Raw genomic sequence first — 23,275 nt, forward strand, 5'->3', positions numbered from 1 at the left:
CGGCAAAAGCTGCACCGGGTTAACGTTAATCTCCAATGCGTGGCCACCAACGAGATGACTCTGAACATGCAAACAATAGCCTAAAAACCGCACAGGCTTTCTTGGATGATCTCAGGTCCGCTTTCGAAATGGTCGATTTTGGAGTGATCCAATCGATTGTCAAGTACATAGATGAAGAGGCGAAATGTTGAGCGTTGTGTGTGGCAGGTCATATTTGTAGTAATGTCTAATAATGTAATAATATATTGTAAAGACCTGATCAACGCAGTTTCGTTAACATAATAATATTAATAACCAGTTTAAAAACCTATTCGAATTATATGTTAACCAGTGATACCGTGTGAAACTTATTACTTGTTTATCAAACATGTTTAACATTATTATTAAAAACATTATAAAAAAAAACAGATTACTGTTGTTTTATCACCTACAACGTGTTTTGGTAATATTCCATTAAAACGTGCGACGGTTAACTATTAACTCGATTCATCGAGGATAATAACACTCAAAATAATTACAATTTTGTAATGTTCATTTTGAAACATTTTATCATCGATCCGGAGCTGAGAAGTTATGATATTTATAATGATATGTTTTTATTTATTTATATCAGCTGAGCTGATTTCGTTGTGTAGTAGCTGTATAGATCAGAAATTGTACCCAAAAGGTACTTTATTGGACAAAAAATTTAAAAAATTTACCCCTTCTCAATCGAGAAAACGCTCAAAAAATGACGATGCTCTAAAACATTCTAAAAAAAGTAGAATAAGTTCCAAATTTGTATAGAATATTCTTTAAATATAATACCACCAATGACCATTGACAACCGAAAAATGTTTAAACTATTTTTCCCCTAGAACGGATAGGCCTTTTATTATAGTCGACTAGCTGTTGTTTACAACGATGTCTTGATCACAATCATACCTTAATAAGGTCCCTTTTACCATGAACGGTCACATTATAGCTTAAAGTACCCGAATATTTTATAATTTTGTTTTATTTTTCAGGCGACTGAGGCATTTGTTTCAGGTGACACCGCAACGGGGGCGCTAAACTTTGACAAATTTTTTGAAATAAAAATATTAGTCTACCTTATTTTCAGGTGGCACTTAAGAGTCTTAGTTAAAAAAAAAATGTTTGAAAATTCTACTGTTATCATTAATAATGTTTTATGAATAACTTTGTATGTTTTTTGAACACTTAATATTATTTAATTTTTTAGGGGGGGGGGGGTGGACGCATATATTCAAATTTGTCTCAGGCGGCAGAAGAGCTTGCTACAGCTCAAAAAGCAAATATATAACAAGCTATTTGGCGAAATTGGGCCATATTGGGATTATGTTGGTTTATATATAAGATTTATATAAGTACAATTATTCAGGGTACAACAATTATTCCTATATATTTTAAAATGGAAAGCGTGTTGATTTCAAATTATTTTTCAACACATTATTATGTGCTAAATTTCAAATTGTAAAATTGTTTTCGTGATTGTGTATTGATTTAGAAAAGTCTAAATAGTGAATAACATGTATACACATGTTATTCACATCGATACGAGACTTAAAAACTAAAAGACTCTAAAAACAATGGAAAAAATTGTGCATTTTTATTCACAATACTTCAAGGTCTTTTATAATATACTAACGCGTTTAATAGTACGAAAAATCTGGGTACATAGACCGTTTTAAGTATTGTTATATGTATTATTATTACTCGTATGGTTATTTCATATCTACAAGAATTTATGGTAAAAAAGACACAAAAAAAAATATTACCGACTGTGTGTTGTTTATACACTTTATTGTTTTTTATAATATACTAGCGCATTTCATACAACGAAAATTCACAGTATAAAATAAAAAATAACACATTATTAATTGGAAACCTAAACTGTGATCTCTGGTTAGAGTTTTGTACACGTTAGAAAAAAATCCAGATTATTGTAATTTTATTTCCAGAAGATTTTTCCAGATACAAAAAAAAAATAGTAATATATGATTTTTGTTGTATATTAATTATATCATTTATATCCGGTGATCGAGGAATCATTATAAACAGTAGGTAGCTAATCGACTTAACAAAATGCATATCCCTTCTAGGCAAAAGAGTTAATGAAACTCTTTTTCAATGTTTATCGGTGGTACTATGTTTTCAAAATGTTCCATACAAATTAGGAACTAATTCGACTAGTTTTAAACAAGTTATAAAGCATAGTAATTTTAAGTTGAAAAAAATGTACATATTTTTGCCGTTTTTCTTCATTTAAAGGGGAAATACAATGCCTTTTCATAATAATGTTTTTTTTATAATTTTTTTAATAAATATATATATATATATATTGGATAAATAAGTATCAAGTTTCACACGGTATCACTGGATAACAATAGTAATTTAAATAGCCTATTACATATTGGTTGTCAATATTATTAGGTTATCGAAACAGCCTTGGTCAGGTCGTCGAACAATCCAAGGGAACTGCTCCGGTTCCAGAGTCATCTGGTTGGTGGGCACGCATTGGAGATTAATTCTGTTAATCCTGTGCAGCTTTGGTCGGGGCTGGTGACAAACCCACGAAGTCTGGATAGTCCTGGATGAGCAGCCATTCCTGGAAATCCATCGGCAAGTCGTGCCATTTTGTCGAGTAATCTTCAAGACGTTGACCCGTAAACGTATTGACGTACAACAAACATTTCCACATCAGCCGGTACATCGTGCCTTTGAATAGACTATAGATCCAGCCGTAATACTTCTTGATGCTAAACAAAGGCAGAAAACTAACGGCGGGGGAGTACATTTTATATCAACGCAGTACCTAGTGTATAGAGTTAAGCAAAACATGTTTTCTAGTGTTTTTATTAAAATCATATTACAACTTTTCCTAGTTATGCCAATCGTACTATAAATTATTGTCAAACAGCTATATTTACTGCACCCTACTGCGTTCACCATTTATATCCTGCCGAAACACTTATATTTGAACTTAAATTATATACTTTGAATTTCTAAGGCTTTTGCTGGAAAAACATGTTGGACAATAATCGACTTACACTAATCCGTGCACAATATACCTACCTAATTTTACTAATTGCATACTATTAAATAATATTTTCGTCTCGCATTATTTCATTCTTTTTTTTACTTGATTTTTCATCTTCGAGTTTTCTTTTATAATTTAAACCAAATCGTTATTAATATTTTTTGCTCATTACTCGTTCAAATAATAGATTATAGTGTCATGATTTCTATTACTTTTAGTTTGTGTGAATCTCTAAAAGACCACCTCACCTCTTTTTACTTTATAACTAATATTACATAGTGTATAAATAATATACTTAAATGATATTTAAAACATGGACGAAATAACAAACCGATTTATATGAGAGTTAGCTGTAATTGTGATATCCATTTACCATTGTATTTTGTATTTAATACCATATTATTGTTATTATTGTATAAAAACCACGGGCTATAAAATTGCAATATTATATCAACCAATAAAAAAACTAAAAAATAGTCAACCGGAATAAAATATATTTATTTGGTAAAAAACTTGTTTTAAATAATGGTGTTGACTGTAGTTGGGTATTTCAGTATTATTAAGTGTGTTTTTATTTATTTAAGGAGCCTGTAAAATAAAGAGGGTACACTCGATATTGTTTTATTACAGATAAATTCTAGTTATATTATTACTTTTTTTTTGCGAAAGTGTGCATTTAATGTACGATTTATTATAAAATTTCGTTAAATGTTTAATTTTCTATTATTTAAATTCCGCAGCTATTAAACTGACATTAGAGTAGCGCTCACAGAAGCAGAGTTTGAATATGTAGCCCGACTTCAGTTAACTTCACCGACTTCAGTGAATTATAGAACGTCAAAGTCAATTAATAAAAATGTTTTCCAACGGTTCTATGAATAATAGGTATACAATTTCTTTGTTTTCAGAGCAACATTATATTTGTCACTTTTCTCAGAGTGAGAAGTTGAGTTCACCTCCAATACAGCAAACCGTAAAATGCTTATTTATTTTAATTTTTATATCTTTAATAAATTATAGCAATTATTTACCTATTCCGAACCGATAAATTTAATTTAGCTGACTGATTCCAACTAAACTGTGTTCAACGGCCCAGTTCAATAATTGATGTGATCGGTTTTTCTTAATGGCCAATTTGTCGATTGCAAGGTCCAACACTGATTGCAATAGAAGCAGTTTGTACGGAAAAGGCAAGAACGATATATTTTTGCCAATACCACACGATTACCTACATTTTCTCCATTAATAATTTGAACTTACGTTTGACTATTGATTATATGATATATCATAATATTATAGAATATTGATAAAATAAAGTAGGTTCACATGCTCTTAGTGTAGCCTAGACACACATATTTGTGGCGTGCCATTAACCTTAAAGTGGCCTACTGCCAGCATCATCCAACGATGACAGGTAAAAATACATTACCCATTAATTATAAAACTATATACTTTAAAATGGATTATTTTTTGGAACTCTGATAAACATATGTACCGGATAAATATAGCAATATGCTGCTAGGTATACCTTGCAAAGTACACCATGTAATGTAATATTATAGAATATAATTATTTACCACGATCGAGTTCGTTCGTTTCTGTTGAATTGTTTTTTTGACAATAACAAAAGGCTGTAATTTCTAAATGGTGTGCTTAAACTCTATTAGCCTTGTCAAATGTATATTGATAAGCTTCGAAGCACGAACCCTCAATTAAAGGAAACGAGATTATTTGGGACATGTGTACCTAAGTGTGCCTGTCTACATAGCGTTATGGTAATCGCTACAAATGTATATCTGTATTTACCTGTATACATTTCAGACATAAAACCCCGTGGCTTTGGAACCAAGGAATTACAATTTGGATTATTTATTGACCAGCCGGTAGACATTTATAATGAGTTTGTTTTTTTTTTTCTTATAATTCTATTATGAATACATTAACCTTAGTATTGTAGGGTCACTCGAAAAGCTTGGATTGAAAACTACCACCACTCCAGACGTTGAGTTGATATATTTGTTTTGTACTATTTTGATTGTCTTAAGCGTACATTGTCTTTGGAAACATATTTTGTACTCGGTGACCTTAGTCTAAATAGCTAATGACTATAATAGGCAATTATGTTGACTAGCTACAGTTAGATTGATAAAAATTTTTTTGAAATACGGGTAGGCCTGTATAATGTAAATAAGAAGAAAGTGAAATTTAAAAGAAAAATATATTATTTTATTTGACAAAACAATAATTATTCGTGAACAAATGTAACATTAGATCGAAGTATGAACGAGTCCACGAGTGAGTCCATTTGTTGAGTCCATGCGAGTGTGATTGGGGTTTATTTGCAAAAAAACATAGCCGAGTTTGGGTTCTGTAAAACAAAACACACAAGCACTATAATACAAACATCACAGGTCAATTCATAGGTATACAAGCGACTGGTTATGCAATACTTACATGGATGAGTTCGGTTCTATCGTCGGAGGAAGGTCGTGTATGGAGAATAGGTTAACGGGTATTGGTATTGGTACGTCGGATAGGTGTAGACAGACGGGTAAACGGCCTGTGACGGGTAAGTGTAGATTATTTGAGCTGATGCGACGGCGATAAGAGCCAAAGCGGCGACAACCAACATCTGGAAGAATAAATCATAATATTTGGGTATAGGTCGATGATTTATATTATATACAAACTACATAAACGTTTGTAGAGTATCACAGGAAAAAAAAAACAGAAAAATTGCTTTTTTTTTCGAACTAAGAAAAATATTGGCAAATAAATGTTTTGAAATATTAAAATAAAAATACTTAAAAACTATTGAAAAATGTTCAATTTATGTTTTTAATCGTGTTTAAAAATAAAAATACACATTAGTTTTGTATCAAAACGAATTTTATAACAACAAAATGAGTATTTTTAAAAAACAATGAAAACACCTCTACGGTTAAACTGAAATATCCATTTTAAAATCGAAATAATATGTATAGGATATGCTGTATAACATGTATAGCATACTATAACATTTATATTTCAAAAATATCGTGGAAACGTTTTAAAATAAATTTGTTGGACAGTTAAAACTGAAAACGGTTAATTTAACAGTTGAAAACAGCTTGAACAGATAAAAAACGTTTTATATTTTTGGCGGACAACATTATTCGAGAAAAATTATTTAAAAATTAACGTGCAAAACGCTTACCATTAACTTGTACATGGCGAAGAGTGTTTTTTTTTGTTGGTGTTTGGTTGAACTTGATAAGATTTCACTGCTATAGTGTTGCGATGGCTGTGGATCACTGATGTCTTCTCAAAGATTCTGTACGGTATTTATATCATTCTCATTATGGAAATTTATTTCTGGTTTTATTCGTATTTTTTTTTTTTAATATTGCGCACTTATTCGCCAATATCGGTATATTGTAATGTCTTGGTCATTTAGTATCACTATATTTGTGCATAATAATAATAACATAATATAATGAGCATACCTATCAAACAGGTTTGTATTATTATATTACTATATACATTGTGTACAAATATAGCGACAGTTGAAAATGATGTCTCTTCGCGGACGAACCGGCACTTTCGTTTATTGATATTTTGTAATCCGGTAGGTATAATATGTCCACCGGAGGACCTTGATCGTTAGACTGGAATCTTAATGGGTTAGCCGAACAAAAAGAAACACGATTTCGGCCCTTGATATTTGAACGATGGTAGACTGGAATAATTATTACAACAACAGCATTGTAAATTCAATTATTATTATTATGTTTTAAGTAGATAATATTCGCCGAACAAAATACTACGGGGTCATTCCGTTTACCTAAAACCGACCCGGTGTATCTGACCTTGTGTCTTTTAGTTTTGCTTAAAATTATTTGTGGTCACTTGTATTGGACACGACGTTAATGTCAATATTTTTAAATAAAACTTTAACTACCATAGAATAAACCACTTAGAACGATCTAGTTTTCACGATTTGTTTCATTATAATGGAAATTGTTTAAAGGAAAAATATTCTACAATTTGAGCTTTTAATCTTGACTAGAAACTTACAACTTTAAAAAAACGTATCATGAATACTTATGGAAAAATGATCACATACCCAAGTATAGTTAATATGTGTGCAAAGTTTCAACAAGGTCGTTTAAAAACTTACAGAGCTACAGGTTTCTAGAATTATAAATATTGTAAAGATGTTTCAGTTGTTCATTGTATTGATTACAAAATTGATCATTTTAATTTATCCTTCTCTTCTGCTGCTACCTTCCATAGTATATCTGGTCGAATCCTTCCCACGTCCGCTTTCACACAGTCTTCCCAACACAGTCGTGGTCTTCCCAGTGGCCTCTTAATCTTGTTCCCTTCATTTTCCTAAGTGGTGCCGTCTCTGAGGCATATGATGTCATATATACGTATTTTTAGGTTAACTGATATAGCTCTTGAGCTCAGTATTTTTCCAAGACCAAAATAGCTCTTATTACAGCTCTTTTGTATTCTAGTACTGATTTCCATTTTCAAGTTGTTGCCTTGCGTTAGATTGTGACCCAAGTACTTAAAATGTATCACCCTCTTAAAATATATGCCCTTCTACATTCATAAATAGACCTTGCTGATATTCTGTATCTTGACAACTTATCATCATGTACACCGTTTTCGTCGTTAACATTAATTGGATATTATTTGGAAATATTTTTTTTTTCGTATACAACGTCGAGTATGTTTGTTGTATTTTTTAATTATATATTTACGAATAACTATTAAACCAAATGTAAAAATATATTCTTTGAATTTGTTTTATAATAGTAAACAACTTCATGAAGTTAGCAGCGCAACCTTGGGAGATATTAATTAAACTTATCCAACAAATTTGTTGGTAGTTTGTTACAGATTTCTGATGAAGAACGAAATTTTGTTGAACCTTAATTTTACCACTAGAGCTTTTTTAAATTTTGCACTGCTAACTATTTTACACTAACTGCACAACTTTTTGTTGGCGAGTTTTTTGTTGATAAAAAATATTGTACTTGATTTGTTGAACATTGTTGGAGCATTTTAAATAATTCTTGAACCTTATTTTTACTATTAAAATAAAGTGCTACTACCCTTGGACGGATTACTTAAATATCACAAAATAGTAACTATATGTAGTTCCAAAATAATTTTGATAAATAAATAACTTTCGATCAATGTAGAAAACATTTGATTTAATGTTATTTCTATACAATATGTATTTATATAAATTATAATACTAACTAATTATAAGCCTTTCCACCTTAAACATTAAATACAAGGTTATTTCTGTAAAGGTATTATGTAATTAATACTTAAATATTCTAATTTAAATTATTCTATACGCTACCGTTATCTATGTATTTTTGTACAATTAAACAGGCTCGGATTTAATAAAACCAGTAAGGTCTTAGGGGTGAAAATTTAAACAGCCCTACAAATAAAAACCTATTATATTTTATTATAATAAGTAATAGCTAAAATATAACTCAGGCTATAGCTCTATCATAATAGTATACATTATAAATTATTTTATAAATAAAAATACTAGGATAACTCAATATTGTTTATAAAATAATCATTTTATAATTAATTAAAAAATAAAAATATACAAAAATATGGTTGATTAATTAACTGAATAATGTAATTATAATGAATAATTAATATTGTTAATATATAATAGTTAACTGTATTTTGAGTTAGTTCTAGGGTATGTTTATTGTATTGAGTGTAATTAAAAAATTCAGATCAAAATTAAAAACGAAATCACTTTTGATAATGTAAAAAAAAATTAAAATAGCGCAGTACTATTACCCTTGGACATATTACTTATAAAGCACGAAATAGTAGCATGCCATTTTAGAAACAATGCGCTGTTTATAATTCCAATGAATTACATAAGTATAAGAAATGTTTTTGTACAAACGAAAATATTCATGTAATTACATTATTAACATAAATATGTTTTTGGGTTGTACACAACCTTTTTTTTCTAACCGATTTTCGTATTGCTTTACTCATTTATACGGTTGGCTATAATGACTTACTTTATCGTTATTATTCTAAATATTAGTTTTTAAGCAAACCTAATTCATGACTTCATAACAAAAGAAACGTAACGGGCTACTTGATCATTTTCACCTCTACAAAGAAAATTTGTATATTGTTTAAATAACTACTCCTATGAAGGTAATATAAACAGTTGGTAAAAAAAAAAAGTTTGTGATCATTTGCACTGCTTGGCATGCAAATGTAAATCAATCATAACAATAACGGTTGGTTGGATTAGCCTGTATTATTTTTCTTTTTTTTTATGAATTTATCTGTTAACACTATTAGTTATACCAGCTAACTTGAATTTCCACTAAAGCGAGGGTTGTGTCAAAATTGACATTTCCACTATCGATATTATTTGCTTTTTTAGGATATTGTTTATTTTTTTCCCCCTTGTTTCTCTTTATAGAATTGCTAACAACAGCGTTGGAACTATTGTTCAATAATATTATTTGGTTATTGGCATGACACGCGGCACGATGGCATTTATTTTTTCATTACTTTAACCGAACGTACACAACCGTAGTATTTTTTATTGAGTTGAACATAAATCATGTCGATCAGTATTTGTTTATTTTTTTTTTGTATTCAAAACACACGTCAAGTATAGACAGACATTTTCAAGAGAATTGGCTAAAAAATAGAATTTCGCTTTCAATATTATAGCCGAATCGAAACTATTTCAATTTGATTTTCGAGCAAAATGCATTGTAACAATCGGATTTTGGTTTTAAGCAAATTAGGAATTTTTTTTAGCAGTAATATGTTATTTTTTGGACAACGCCAACAGCTGTACACTAACATGGACTTATTGAATAGGTAGTTATTAGGAGTCTTATGAATGATGAGTCTCTAATGTACGTTTTAAAATTAATCGATTGATAGGATATTTATAGTTTTTGAACAGGGCAGTTTGATAAGATGTAACTTTATTTTACAAAATAGGTATAGCTAATATAATATTCATACTGCATTACCTACCTGCGGGGCGTAGGCCGTTATTTGTCAAAATGCAAATCTTTTTAAATAATGTACTCGGCGACATCGACACGGTTTCGATAGGCGTTTGTTTTTCTATACCGGTTTGTTGTCATTGAATGTTAGCCAGCACGACTTGGTGGCAAAGTAAAATATGACAAGACAAAATATTATTTATCTATTACTTGTCAGCTGCCTACGATAATTTTGTAATGCTTATAATATGGATTAACGAACAGCTATACATTCATATTATTTAATCTTGTTATAGAGGTAGGTACTCTGGTTAATGCATTTTGATTTTGACGTTTTACATTTCCTACCTTAGGGAAAATGCAAATTATTATATTTATCAAAATGTATAATCACTAAAAAGCGTTGGTCGTGTCTCGTGTAATAAAGCTGGATGTAAATATTCATTATGAAACGGTAATTATTAATTTCTTTTCTTTTTTTTTTTTAATACAACTTCAATAATTTTCATGATTTTTCTTTTTAATAATTAACATATTTTACTACTCTCATTATAACGAAAAAAAAATAGTTGACTTCAGAACAACACCATTATTATTTTTATAAACAACTTCAAGTTTTAACTACACAAATATCGTGCTTATTTTTTTTTTTTTTTACAAATTGTCCAGACAAATTATAATTTTATGCCGCTTCAGACTTGAACGTTATAACTGTATACAATAAGACTTAAATCTGTAATTACCAACAAAGTGTCAAAACCATATTTGTTTTATTATCATGGAAAAATCACAGCAGATTTGTTTTCAAGGATAAAAAAAAAATGTACCTAAATAAAAAAAAAAGCTCCACTATAAATTATTAAAATAAGGCGTTAACATGACATTTTTAAATAGCAATTACAACATTTTTTTAATTGTTCAAAGAAATAAAAACGTATGAGATAATTGTCAATGAATAATTGAGTGCAAATGTTTTTGTTTATAGAGCTGTTATTTCTTTTTATACAAATCACAGGACTACAAAGAATATTATTATCACTGAGCATTCCTTTTGATCACAGCTAGATTTTGTAAAAGAAACAGTCCTTAGTCTACAACTCTTACTTTTTTTATTACTTCCCTTATTTTATTGTTGAGTTTAGTGTATTCATTCTTATTAGATTAGCTGTCCGCTTATGCTTTAATATTTATTTTAAATAAAGAGATTTCTATGGAAATAAACAATAGTTAATATAATATAAAAAAAAAAAATGTAATTAATTTCTTTTACATATTATGAAAGCATTGTCGTCGTACTGAGCATAACCGGATAATAGTTATTATTAAATTAGTAATTGTAGCGTTTATATTATAAGAGAAATAAATTATTTTGTACATTGTACTAATCCAACGTATCTTATGTTTTTAATTAAAACAATTTAACATTAGTATAATATGTCGTATAAAAGTAGGTATTGAATTCGAATAATTGTATGCGTGTATTTATTTTTTATAATATCTTATGATAATTATTGTATAACAACATTATGGCTAATGTCTTCGTAGAAGGACAACTAATAAATAATAACGACTATATTAAATTTTAAATGGGTTTGGCACCGTGCCGGAGACTTAAGTGGCACACGGAGGCTATAGTGGAAACATAATGGAATTATTTTGAAATCCTTCGATTCGTTCGTTGTTCAATTAGCCGTTTTCATTGATTGAAGCCATTAATTTCAAATTATATCATACAGAAATATTATATTTTGTAACGAGAAATGGTTGAAATTCGGTCGAGACAAAAGCTTAACATACAATAATAATACAATAGCTACAGCGAAATTGTATTTTATTCATTATTAACAGTAAGTTAAATACATTAAAGTTTCTTTTATATTTCGAGTATCTATACAATTTTTAGAGCAATGCGTCTTTAGAATAGTTTCTTCGCTGTATCTAAAAATCTTTCCGTAAAATATGAAATTTCCAGTTACTCGACCATAGTACACAGTCGGTAACGGATAAATAAAGCAGTCTTAAAACAAAGAGCATACCAAAGTTATAAAAGTTTAATAATTAAATACGTGATTCGAAATAGTTCGGCTCAATTCAAATATAATCGCACCGGCGTATACTCCTTTTGTCTATTGTTCTCTTAAATTTCTTGCCAAATATTTGTAAGGTATTGAAATACTTCCTCTTGTTCTTACAATATTAAACATAAATGGAACAGATTTCTGAAACATAAAAATACTGGTAATATCACAATTTGAAAATAACAAACAAAGGAAACGGCAAAGAAGAGATTGATGAGAAACTTTTCAAGCGTATTTAACAAAATCGACCATAACATGTGTATACATAATATGTCGATTAATTAAAAGTTAATTTTCAATAATTATGCAACGGTTATATTTCAATGTTAATCCGAGAAAATGGCTTGCTATGTTTTTTATTTAAAAAATGACTTCATATGTGACGTACAAAGATTTCTCATAGAATTACCAATGAAAGGTAAAAGTAAGCAATGCGGTTGTTAGATTAGGAGTTAACCCTTAATTTGACGATGTATCATTAAAGATATGCAAAACTGAAACAATTATTTCATTGAAAACATAAAAAATATATTACGGGCTGTTTTTATATGTTATGAGTTATTTTTTTTTTAAAGATATCATTATGGTTATTGCAATTTATAGATTTTCGCGCTATAATACTTATATTTATTATACGTTTTATATTTTATCATGTTATTATATTATTATATCGTTTTGAAAACCATGTTATCAGCTATTGTATAATTGTTTCATTTACAGTTTAAAATCTAATGATACACACTATGCTTAGTACACCGGAATAATTATTAGTTGTATCCATAAAGTTGAATTACCCTTTTCATTTATTTTCGCAGTTTTATTCAAAAGATACAATGCCATAAAAGTCAAATTTTTAAAATTTTATAATACTAATTAATAATTAGACACATTATTTTTTTTTTTTTGTGCTAATAGGTGTTTATTATTTTATTACGGTAAATACAATGCCCATTTTTTAAATGCAGGCGAATTTTTAACTAATTTCCTATAAACAAATTTTTTTAATTTAATACAAATAAACATACTTATACACGTAGTTCAAAGAATAATACTTAATTTACGTAATTCATAAAATACTAATTAATATTGTTTTTTTCCTTTTTTTTATCTTAATAGGTCGATGAGGTAATGCATCTTTAAAGATAAAACTATTAAATTAGTCAATAGGGTGGTGTATCTTTAAAGATACACGTTATAATTAAAAAACTGTCTTAGTTAGTAAGAAAAACATGGTTTGGTATATTCGAGTTAATTTCGGTAACATTGACTTTTACCTATGACATTTTTCTTACCACCAAAAGTCGCGTGAGTATAGAATGTATCGAATTTCAACGAATTTGGCGGCGGATACCTTTTTTTTTTCTTTTCTATATTTTGTTGTTATTGGAACGTTAAATTTTATTGTTGAAATTTAATTGAAACGAGACGTTAAAAATAACGAAGTTATGGTTTTTGTTTTTATTACGCTCGAGTAGACAATAAAATGGAAAACGATAAAAAAATATATATAATATAAAATCTGCCCCTGTACACAACGCTGTCGCGTACCCTATTGAAAACCAACCCTCATTTACCCATATATATATATATATATTAAAATTGTTATACATGTATATAAAATATGTGATATATAATGTAGTGTACCTATATAGGACTTATTAACCGCTCCGCGGTCGAGTGTGTTAACCTTTTTTTTTTTACTTCTTTTTTTCGGTTCGCAATGCTGACTCTGTCAATACCGGCGTGTGTTTATCGGTCGTCCATAAAAAAATATTATAATACATTACCATAAGTTTAATGCCATGCCACTATATTTGTATACTTGTGTTTCGTTTGCGGTTCGAGCGCCGGAGTCGCATAACATAATAATAATAATATTATAAGAATCGCTGTATAACATGATGAACGTGCAGAGGGCGGAAGCCGGATAATATTTTAACGGCTTCTTCACAAAAAGCATGCACCAGCGCCCCGAAAATAATATAGTATAGGTATGTTTCCATAATACAATATATTTTTACAAACAATAATGTACAACAGCGCAACAGTAATAACACCTACGCCTATTCCCGTTTGGGTTTTGTTTTTTAATTTCTATTTGAAAACAATGTCTAAAATAATAATTATGTGTAGTTCTTTTGAAGATTTTATTCAAACATTCGTTCCGCTAAAAATATAATAACACATTAAAGTGTTAGAGTATAAAATTAAAAAAAAAATGATTTTACCATAATCTGTAAAAAAAATGTAATATTCTATGTTTAAAAAATTAAAATTTGTATTTTAAAATAATATCTATTGTTACGTACACCTAGCTTTTAGTATCACATATCTGTGTAGTTAACATTTTTATTTATTTGTATTATATTTTTTTCGTTTTTTTCAAATAATTGTTAATTCTAGATAAGTATCCTTGCTCTTCGATAGGAGGTTTTATATCCCAGTGGAGAATAAGCTAGTAGTTTTAGCTTTACTTCTTATTGTTTTTCTTGTACCTACCTACATACTTATACTAGCAAATTAATAATAATAATAATGTCAAAAATTAACATTTTTTTGTCGACAACTTTTATCATATTTTTTTCTTCTATGAAATACCGAGTTATTTATTAAGGGCAGGACACTCATTTTTTTTTGAAAACATTTATGTTTATCTTAGTTTGCAACTACATAAAATTACTAAATATTTACCTTTTTTAGTATTTTTCATGGCTCTAGCAACTTTTGAAGCTGAAGCGGTAACGTATTTAATAAATTAGGAATAATTCGCCGGGCGTTTTCACCAACCAGTTGATAACTAGTTTTTGATTACTATTATTTGGGTTATTAAAATTTATAATATAATATAGGACGGAATGAAGGATGGAGTGCTATATTGTTTTAATCTTTAAACACTAGTAACATTACATGTTATGCGTTATAAGATGTACCCTACAGCATACGGTATACGTATGTATACTGCACTATGGCTAAAGAATTTTAAAAATCGAAAAAACGCTGATAAAAAATTAAAAAGAACAAATTTCCATTGGACTTACGACCATCAGGGTACTCAATACTGAAACTATGTAGGCTAAACTCTACTTGACAATTGTAAGGACAGTCGTTGCGACCGGCCGTGTTATTCCTTCGGGCAATACCCATCCGTCATGACAGGCGTATCTAATAATTAATAATATAATAATAACATTATTATGAAAGTATCACACACACTATAGTCGGCGTGGACTGACTGCGATTCGGCCGGGGCGTGCGCCGTTCAGCGCCAGAACCGCGTCCAATCGTGGGGTGGCTTTTGCGCGCGCCCTCGGCCGTTGAAGCTTTACAACGGCCAAAGGAAACACCACCGGAGTGCCCGGTATTCGCGCGTGATCTGTCGTACCTTGTCGTCGGCCTTTGGTGCTGTTTCTGCCGGCGGTGGTTTTACGGAGACGTTCAACGGAGTCCTGCGAACGACGTGAGTTTAGTATTACATTATTAATCATTATTTTACAAATAAAATTGCCTATAAAAAATATGTTATAAATTGCATGATAATTTTAAATACGGCCGTGTACGGTCAACAAACGCGACAATATAATATATGTTGTTTTTACGCACTTAACGTATATTTTATAAATAAATAATATCATAGGATTATTACAGGGAATATATTTTATCGAGGGAATATAGTTTATTAGTTGTTGATAATTTGTTTTTTTTTTTAATAAATATAGATATAGTTTTGATTTAAAACGGTCTAGGAAATTCAAAATAGGTAAACATATTTGTTTGCTTTTATCGTCATCGAAGATATCGAGCAAAAATTAATTTTTCATTACTATATTATGTTATAGCCTTTAAAATACGGTTCAATAAAATGAATTACGTCTTTGACCGCTGTTGTATTTTAATTGATAAACTATGATTACGTTTGTTAATATTTAGAGCTAAAATAATATTTAAAAACTATGTAAGCTAAGCGTTGAAGCTATTAATTGTAAAAAATGTACATATTATTCCGTGAAAAGATATATTTCTGAAACCGTTCTAATATTCAGAGAGTTTATTTAGTTAAATAATGTCAATGGCAAACAGAAAGTGTATGTAACATTAAATAAATTACTTTTTTCCGTGCAAATAATTGAAATCGTTTAAAAACGACATTTTGTTGATATAGACGAGGTCTTTATTGTTAGCTAATGTTGATTTTCTTAAAATAAACATTAAGTGATACAATGATTAAAATTGCGGTAAAACGGGTTTCTTCACGCTCGCAAAATAGTTATCCGGTTAAATTAATTTAATTCAACTCGGGCATTTCAGCAGATTAACGCTCATCCCTTTTAGCCTCTTCCCATTCCGGTCAAGACATCATAAGACATTTTGCTAACGCGTTGCGGCTTACAACACACACGACAACCGTCTTTGTGGGTCATTTACAATTGTAGGCTATTATATTATATTATTTTGTTTTACCGAGCTATAACACTGTGGTCAATGGTGGCCGTTGGTATAAACCGTGGGTAAACTCGCGGCGGAAGTCCGGTTGCTGGACTCGATTCGCCTTATTTCCATAAAAGAGCTCGCTTAACTATACCCACAAGACACTAGTAGGGTTCATTGTTGGACGCTGCTTTTTATATGCATTTCGGCATTCATAAAAAAACCAATCCAAATTTCCAATTAAGTTCAACAAAACAAATTCAATAATGCTGTTTGGCGCGAAATCAAAACGCTCAAGTTTAACCCAAGACAAGGTATGACTTTCCGTTTTTGCCAAGCTTACGCCGAAGACAATAACTATTGGCCGAGTCGGGGGATTGGTTTATTTTTGTTTCTTAATATCAGTGCAGTTTATTCACAAACTTCATCGAAGTTTACCGCACAAAGGACAACCGTATTGGCACGTGAAAACTAGGTCGCCAAAAACAATAGGACGGCCGCGGTGTATATTTTATTATTTATAAACAGAGTGGGTAGGCCAAACGACAAAGTCCTGGGCCAAGTGTTTGCACTTCTTTTACAAACACATTGGATATTGAATGAATCCGAAAGGCGCAATAAAACGTTAACGCTTTTGCCACGATCCGTTATTTACCATTTTATATTTTATAGGTTATTAAACGGCTATACCAATAACGAAAACCGAGCGAAACGAAACAAACAAAACTCCACTGCTTATTGAAACTTTTCTCCTCGTTGAATACCATCGCTCGCCGAATTTTACATATTTTATACGATAAATTGCCAATGAAAGTGACATTTTGTTTCAAAGAATTTTTCTCAAAACAAAAGAAAAACTCAATCTCTTGGCGGAAAAACAAAATGTCAGACACTTGTCAGTCCCGGCCTAAGTTTTCTTTCCGGTTGTTCTATGATTTAAGCGCGAACAGCCTTAAATGGCAGGTAATGGAACTAATTAGAAAGCGCCCCTGAACACCAATTATTGGACCCTTCTCAATAGCGTTTTAAGAGAGGTAAATACAATTTGGCCTATCGAAGGCGACTCATGGCTAGGACTTTTGTCACTTCGCTTGAATTTAGTTTTCCTCGACGGTTTCCCACTTATAATTGATTTCATTTGGGTATATGCAGCGGAAATACACTCTGTATACAGCTTCTTTAAAAACAAAATTTCCGTTCGAATTGTATACTCAGTACAAAACGTTTTACCCTACAACGTGACCCTTGTAAGACAATTTTTTTGTAAATTATTAACGGCCACGGCTCTTGGGTTCTGTTGGCTTATCATTGGACCCGCGAGACCTAAGCGGATTAATAAATGATGCATTTTACGTTCGACCGGCATATAGAAAGCGACAAAGAAAAAGTAAAACACGGTTTTCACTTAACCGCAGTTGACTTCAATATTTGTTTGGCGTTCATAATTAATTGTTTTGTGTTTGTTCAAAATGAAAAACACACTGTGCGTTTCTGTTGAACTTAAACAAGTTGTACGGGTCGTATAACGTTTGTTCGAGTTATATTTTATTCATCCGCTGTTAATTGTGTTTCTCCTTCTACCTGTTCGGTAAACCCCTTATCGTTTCGGGCAGTATATATAAAAAAAGCGTGATTTTGTTTTTTCCGCGCTTTCACAAAACACTTCATCAATCATTTTTTTTTTTGCGTTCAAACAACGTCGACGATGCCCGACGTAGCCAATAGCTACTGTTTATAGGATATCATGGAATAATGATATAGTTATTGTATTAGCCATTAGGTATTTTCCCTGACCCGGAGGCTGTACAAGACCGGTGATGAAAGTTACGCTTGTACCAATTTCCAGAGGATTATTTCCACCGCACTCGAAGATAACGAGAAAAGCGTATAGGCTATTTTTATTTCAGACCACTCACGTTGCAAAAAAATAAAAATAAAAAATAAATGTAATAACACTTTTACCGCCGTCGCAGTGATAACGTTAAAGGGAAAACCGCAGGGATAAATTTTCAAGAAAGCCTATAAAAAAACCATAAAAAAACTAGTACGGTGCGCTAATGTATTGCGTTTATAATCTTAGAAAATTGTATGATAACATTTATTAATTTATATAATGTTCTTGCGCGGTAACCACTACTATTGAATCCCGCCAAGACCGATTTAAAAAATCACAATCGGTTAGCTTGCTTGCATTGATATCACTAGCTTGATGAAGAAAGCAGCTGACAGGTCTTGTGCGTGCATTAACGTCGGTTAGGTTAGATTGCACGGCCACGTCTTGTCAACACCGACGACACACACAGAGTACAGACCCTTCAGCTGCAAACGTATCCCTTAGTAATTGGCAGGTATCCTGTTCAGTTTTCACCCTGTATAAGGCGTACAGAAATCAATCCTATGATATTATGTTTTTAGTGTATTAAAATAAATACCGTAAAATTGTACAATGCTGTTTATATCAGTTAATTAATGAATTAATTATAAAAATTGCATGTAAATTGGTTTGGTAGTAATTTATAGATACAAAAGTAGTAGCATACTCTTACATGGTCTATTAGACCATGATTATATATTATTTTAACAATAGTACCAACAAAAATTGTAGTAATGGAAAAAATATTATTTTTAATGGGCAAACAAATTTAAATCAAACAAAACTTAAATTGAAAAATTCTACGGTTGAATTTTTGTTAAGGACAAACTACAAGTAACATTCCGGTAAACTTATTCAAAAGATCATCAAGAACGTTTGAAAAGTCTTAAACGCATTTTTTCGTTTTCTGGTGTCTCTTGCATATACGTCTTACGGTTTACAAAACGATTATTATTAAATCCGATTAAAAAAAAAAAAAACCGTCTACGTATAAAAAAACAAAAATACATGCACGTAGTCGAAAAGTATTATACCAAAATATGGTTTAATGCTTTTATAACGAAGACTTTGTACAGACCAAAATTACAAAATAATATATGCAACTGTAAAATTTAAATATGTTCTAACTACCAACACATTAACATTATATTGGCGTGCCCAAAAATTGTCTACACGTCTTGCCGGTTAACTCATACCATATAGTTATTTAGGTCAAATGATGGCAAGAGTTACTATTATTAATTCATTCTTTCCATTCCCTCTTCTCGGCGTTATTAATCCTTGAATCCTTTGTTTCAGCCCTCCACGCCTCCCTGTTGTAGCTTAATAATTCCTTTAGACTCTAATAGTTTTCCTACATCATGTCCTTCATGATTTGTCTCTCATATATTCCGCCCTTTGTCTTTCTCTTCCAACGTATCGTTCAACATCCCATTTAATTACTGTTTTTAGTAAGCTTTCATGACTTTATATATTCCCTATCGCCTTATTTCTTCTGGATTGAATACTTTGCCACAATTATCGTTTTTCCTTTATCTTGTCTAACACCTCTTCGCTTGTGACACTATTACAGTCCACGGAATCCTTAGCATTTTTTGGAAGCACATCTTGAAGTCTTCACCTCACTTTTTTGGAGGCTAATTTATTGGAGCTAATTATTCAGCTTTCGCAACCGAACAGCCACATGTTCCGTACATAACATGTACCTTCATTATAATTTCTTCCTTATATCCAGATTTACTTTATAAGTAGTCAGTAGATAGTTCTTATCTTGAAAAGTCCATTTCGCCTTAGCAATACTAATTGTATTCATTTTACATCCTCTGGAATTCTGTTTGCTAGCAGAATGTTATGTTGTATATATTTTTTTTATTTGTTTCTTATCTATTATTAAGCTGAAACATGCTTTTATTATAATACACATCATGGGTTTTGTTTTTTTATGTTCATTAATTGCGTTCCATATCTATTCAGTTTAATTCTCCTAGCATATTTTTAAGATCTTTTTCTATCCAAATTACTATGTGGTAACGCAAACAACAGCTTCACCTCCTATTCGAACTCTTTTGTTTTCAATTCTTTCATTGCCTCTTTAGTGCACAATTTAAACAACACCACAGATATAATACACCCTAGCCTTATTACTCTTTTTGTTATTTTCGCTTCTTCCCCTTTTCCATCCAACTGTGATCAGACAGTCTTTATTTTCATAAAGTTTATGTATGTAATATTCGTGTCGTTATATTTTACACCAGTTCTTTTTAAAATCTCGAATAATTAATTTCATAACACCTCAAGAAAAGCCTTTTCAAGATCTACAAATGAATCTATTATTTTAATATAATATACACTATAGGTTTCTACACGTAGTGCCTTAATCAAATTATACTAGTTAGGAACATGGTACGCAGCAATTGATACTTCATCAATAAGTTTGTATCAATTAAATTTATAATATTATTACTGTTTAAAAATATTTGTATGCTTGTATTACCTCCTACTTCCATTAATTGCACTCAATTATCTTAAATAAACATTTCCGACGTAACGCAGTCTTGTAATATGACCTTAACAAATAACACCCACGGTAGGTATGGTTTTCGACAATGTATTGTGTTTAGTTAATAATTGTTTTCAACGACAAACGATCCTGATAAAGCTTCTTTACACATACTGTTTTTAATTAATTTACAAACGGTAATATTTATTAGTTAATTTCGGGCTTGACATTTGATAACAACATCTCTCCGTTGACTTGGTTCCTATAGTGTTTCCTATCGCAAAATCGAAAAATAGTATAAGTGCTAGTTAGGGTGGACCGTAAAAAATAGTTTTCCTGTTTCTCTCGTGACATTATGTTCTTTGGAGTGAAAAAATATTTCCCTGTTTTTTTCGAATTTTTAAAATGATTTTTAGAGGCTGCGAGCATCAGTTTTCCAAAAAATATTGTCTATACAAAAAATCATCAGCAGGAAAACAGGAATATACTAGTAGGCATTTGTATTTGCATATAAAGATTTTTTTTTCAAATTTCATATTTCATATTCATGTTTGTTTTTTAGAAACTCGTTTTTATATACATTTTTTCTGATTTATTGTAGGAATAATGTGTTATGTAAATATATCAGATTTATTTGTATTTAAACGAGGAATGTGTTAAAAATATTTTCAACCCTTAAACAAATATTTTAGAGTAGTATTGAGTGTTAAATTATCAATGTTTTCATACATTTTACTTCTCAAAGCCTCAATTAATTCAATAGTAGTTTTTTTTACAAAAAAAAAAAATAGTTAATTCCTATTTTACTACTGATTTTACCGACTGAAATTAATAATTATACCTTAAACAAAATAAACCATACAGTTTTCAAAGAACATAATATCACGATGGGAACAGACATGGTTAGTGTTAGATTTTATGTTGTTTTGTATACGAGATATGGAGAAATAGTCATAGTTTATTATCATTATATAGTGTGCCGCAGTCCGTGACCGTGCACATCTTAACGTGACATGAAGCTTTTGCCGAAATTTACATTACAATATTTTTTCCAACTACACCAACGCATAAGTACACATTTTTAAAATCCTCACGACATGTACGTTGTTTTCAGAATCGGCTTTTAATATTCCAATTTAGTACCTATTATGACCAGACGAACCGCACAATCCGTACCGAATTGTCTCCTGCGGTGTACCTACAGCTGTTATTGCCTAAAGGAAAATTACAGGATTACAACAGAACATTTCTAATTTGGCCGGGATGAAAAAACAAATATTATGGCAAATTAGCGGTGATTTCACAAAACAAGCCGTAAATCCCATACTTGTGTAACACATTGTGGCCGACCGTATTGTCTGTTGCATACGGTGCAGAAGCGACGGGACACCGTGTCGTTGTTGTTCTCCAAAAGGGAATACTACTATACCATTGTGATAAAAGGCTGGGTGTTGTTATGGTGGTACTCATAAACACAGAAACGTGACAGTTATTATATTATTTTATACTATTATCCTTTTTTTTTTGCAATTGCAATTGCTCAGACATGCCGGAACGGGGTTTTCCGTTGAGCGTTTGAAAAAAAAAACAAGTGGTCCAATCGCGGCGGAACAATAATAATAATTCCTTTTTTCGGTCACAGTCGCAGAGCTTTGTTTACGGTTCGGTTGGTTATGGATTTGGCAAAATAAAAAAAACCCCGTCTAAACACCGCCTGTGCGTCGAGACGTCAAGTTTGAATCTGGTATTTATATCAAAAAGACAAGTAGACATAAAAAAAAAAAATACAAACAAACCAAAATAATAACATAATCCCACCGCCGTCGAATTACAACCGTCTATCAAGTTAAAAATGTTACATTATTTTTTTATCGTTACAAAAGTCTGTATGAGAAAAATGTACTTCAGAAAATTCATCATGTGCTTCCAATATCCTTAAGTGAAACAGTAAGATTAATTGAGGACATTTCTTTTATCTTCGGTCTCTTCTTTTTGGAGACACTTAAGTTTGTGTTGTGTTATAATATTAGAAGAAGATAATATTCAAAATCATAGCCCATTTATCTTCCAGAGCTTTATCAACTATTGGAACTTTGTAGGGTTTTTTTTTTTGAAAATATGATTTATAGTATTATACAATAATTTTATAAAATTACTAAACATTTACCTTTTTTAGTGTTTTCCACAGCTCTAACACGTTTTAAAACATGAATGGTAACGTAAATGTTCAACTAACTCATCACTTTTTAGTATTGACTGATCATAACCAGTAGTATTTTCAATACTTAATTTTAAAGTAGGTAACTAAATGTGCGCTATAGTAATGCACTCTGATAAGAA

At 30.6% G+C, this 23,275-nt stretch overlaps 1 protein-coding gene and 1 long non-coding RNA gene across 3 annotated transcripts in view; one reads left to right on the forward strand and one right to left on the reverse strand.

Moving 5' to 3' along the window:
• Positions 1-5,244: 5,244 nt before the first annotated feature.
• Positions 5,245-6,373, reverse strand: LOC126844553 (uncharacterized). Its single transcript, XR_007686595.1, has 3 exons — positions 6,237-6,373; positions 5,495-5,672; positions 5,245-5,408 (listed from the first exon to the last, which is right to left on the reverse strand). It is a non-coding gene; the product is annotated as an uncharacterized LOC126844553 (long non-coding RNA).
• A 9,126-nt stretch (positions 6,374-15,499) lies between these two features.
• The window catches only part of LOC126844662 (cell adhesion molecule Dscam2-like), a 152,844-nt gene continuing 145,068 nt past the window's right edge, over positions 15,500-23,275 (forward strand). For both annotated transcript variants that reach the window (XM_050583017.1, XM_050583018.1), the window contains exon 1: positions 15,500-15,594. The gene's annotated coding sequence lies outside the window, so the exon portion shown is untranslated. The remainder of the gene's footprint in view (positions 15,595-23,275) is intronic.

The sequence above is a fragment of the Adelges cooleyi genome, unplaced genomic scaffold (genome assembly GCF_023614345.1).
Source record: "Adelges cooleyi isolate 19-005CV unplaced genomic scaffold, UGA_ACOO_1.1 ACOO_flye_CR_arks_rails_tigmint_CR_PRNA_651, whole genome shotgun sequence".
In the NCBI taxonomy this organism is placed as follows: Eukaryota; Metazoa; Arthropoda; class Insecta; order Hemiptera; family Adelgidae; genus Adelges; species Adelges cooleyi.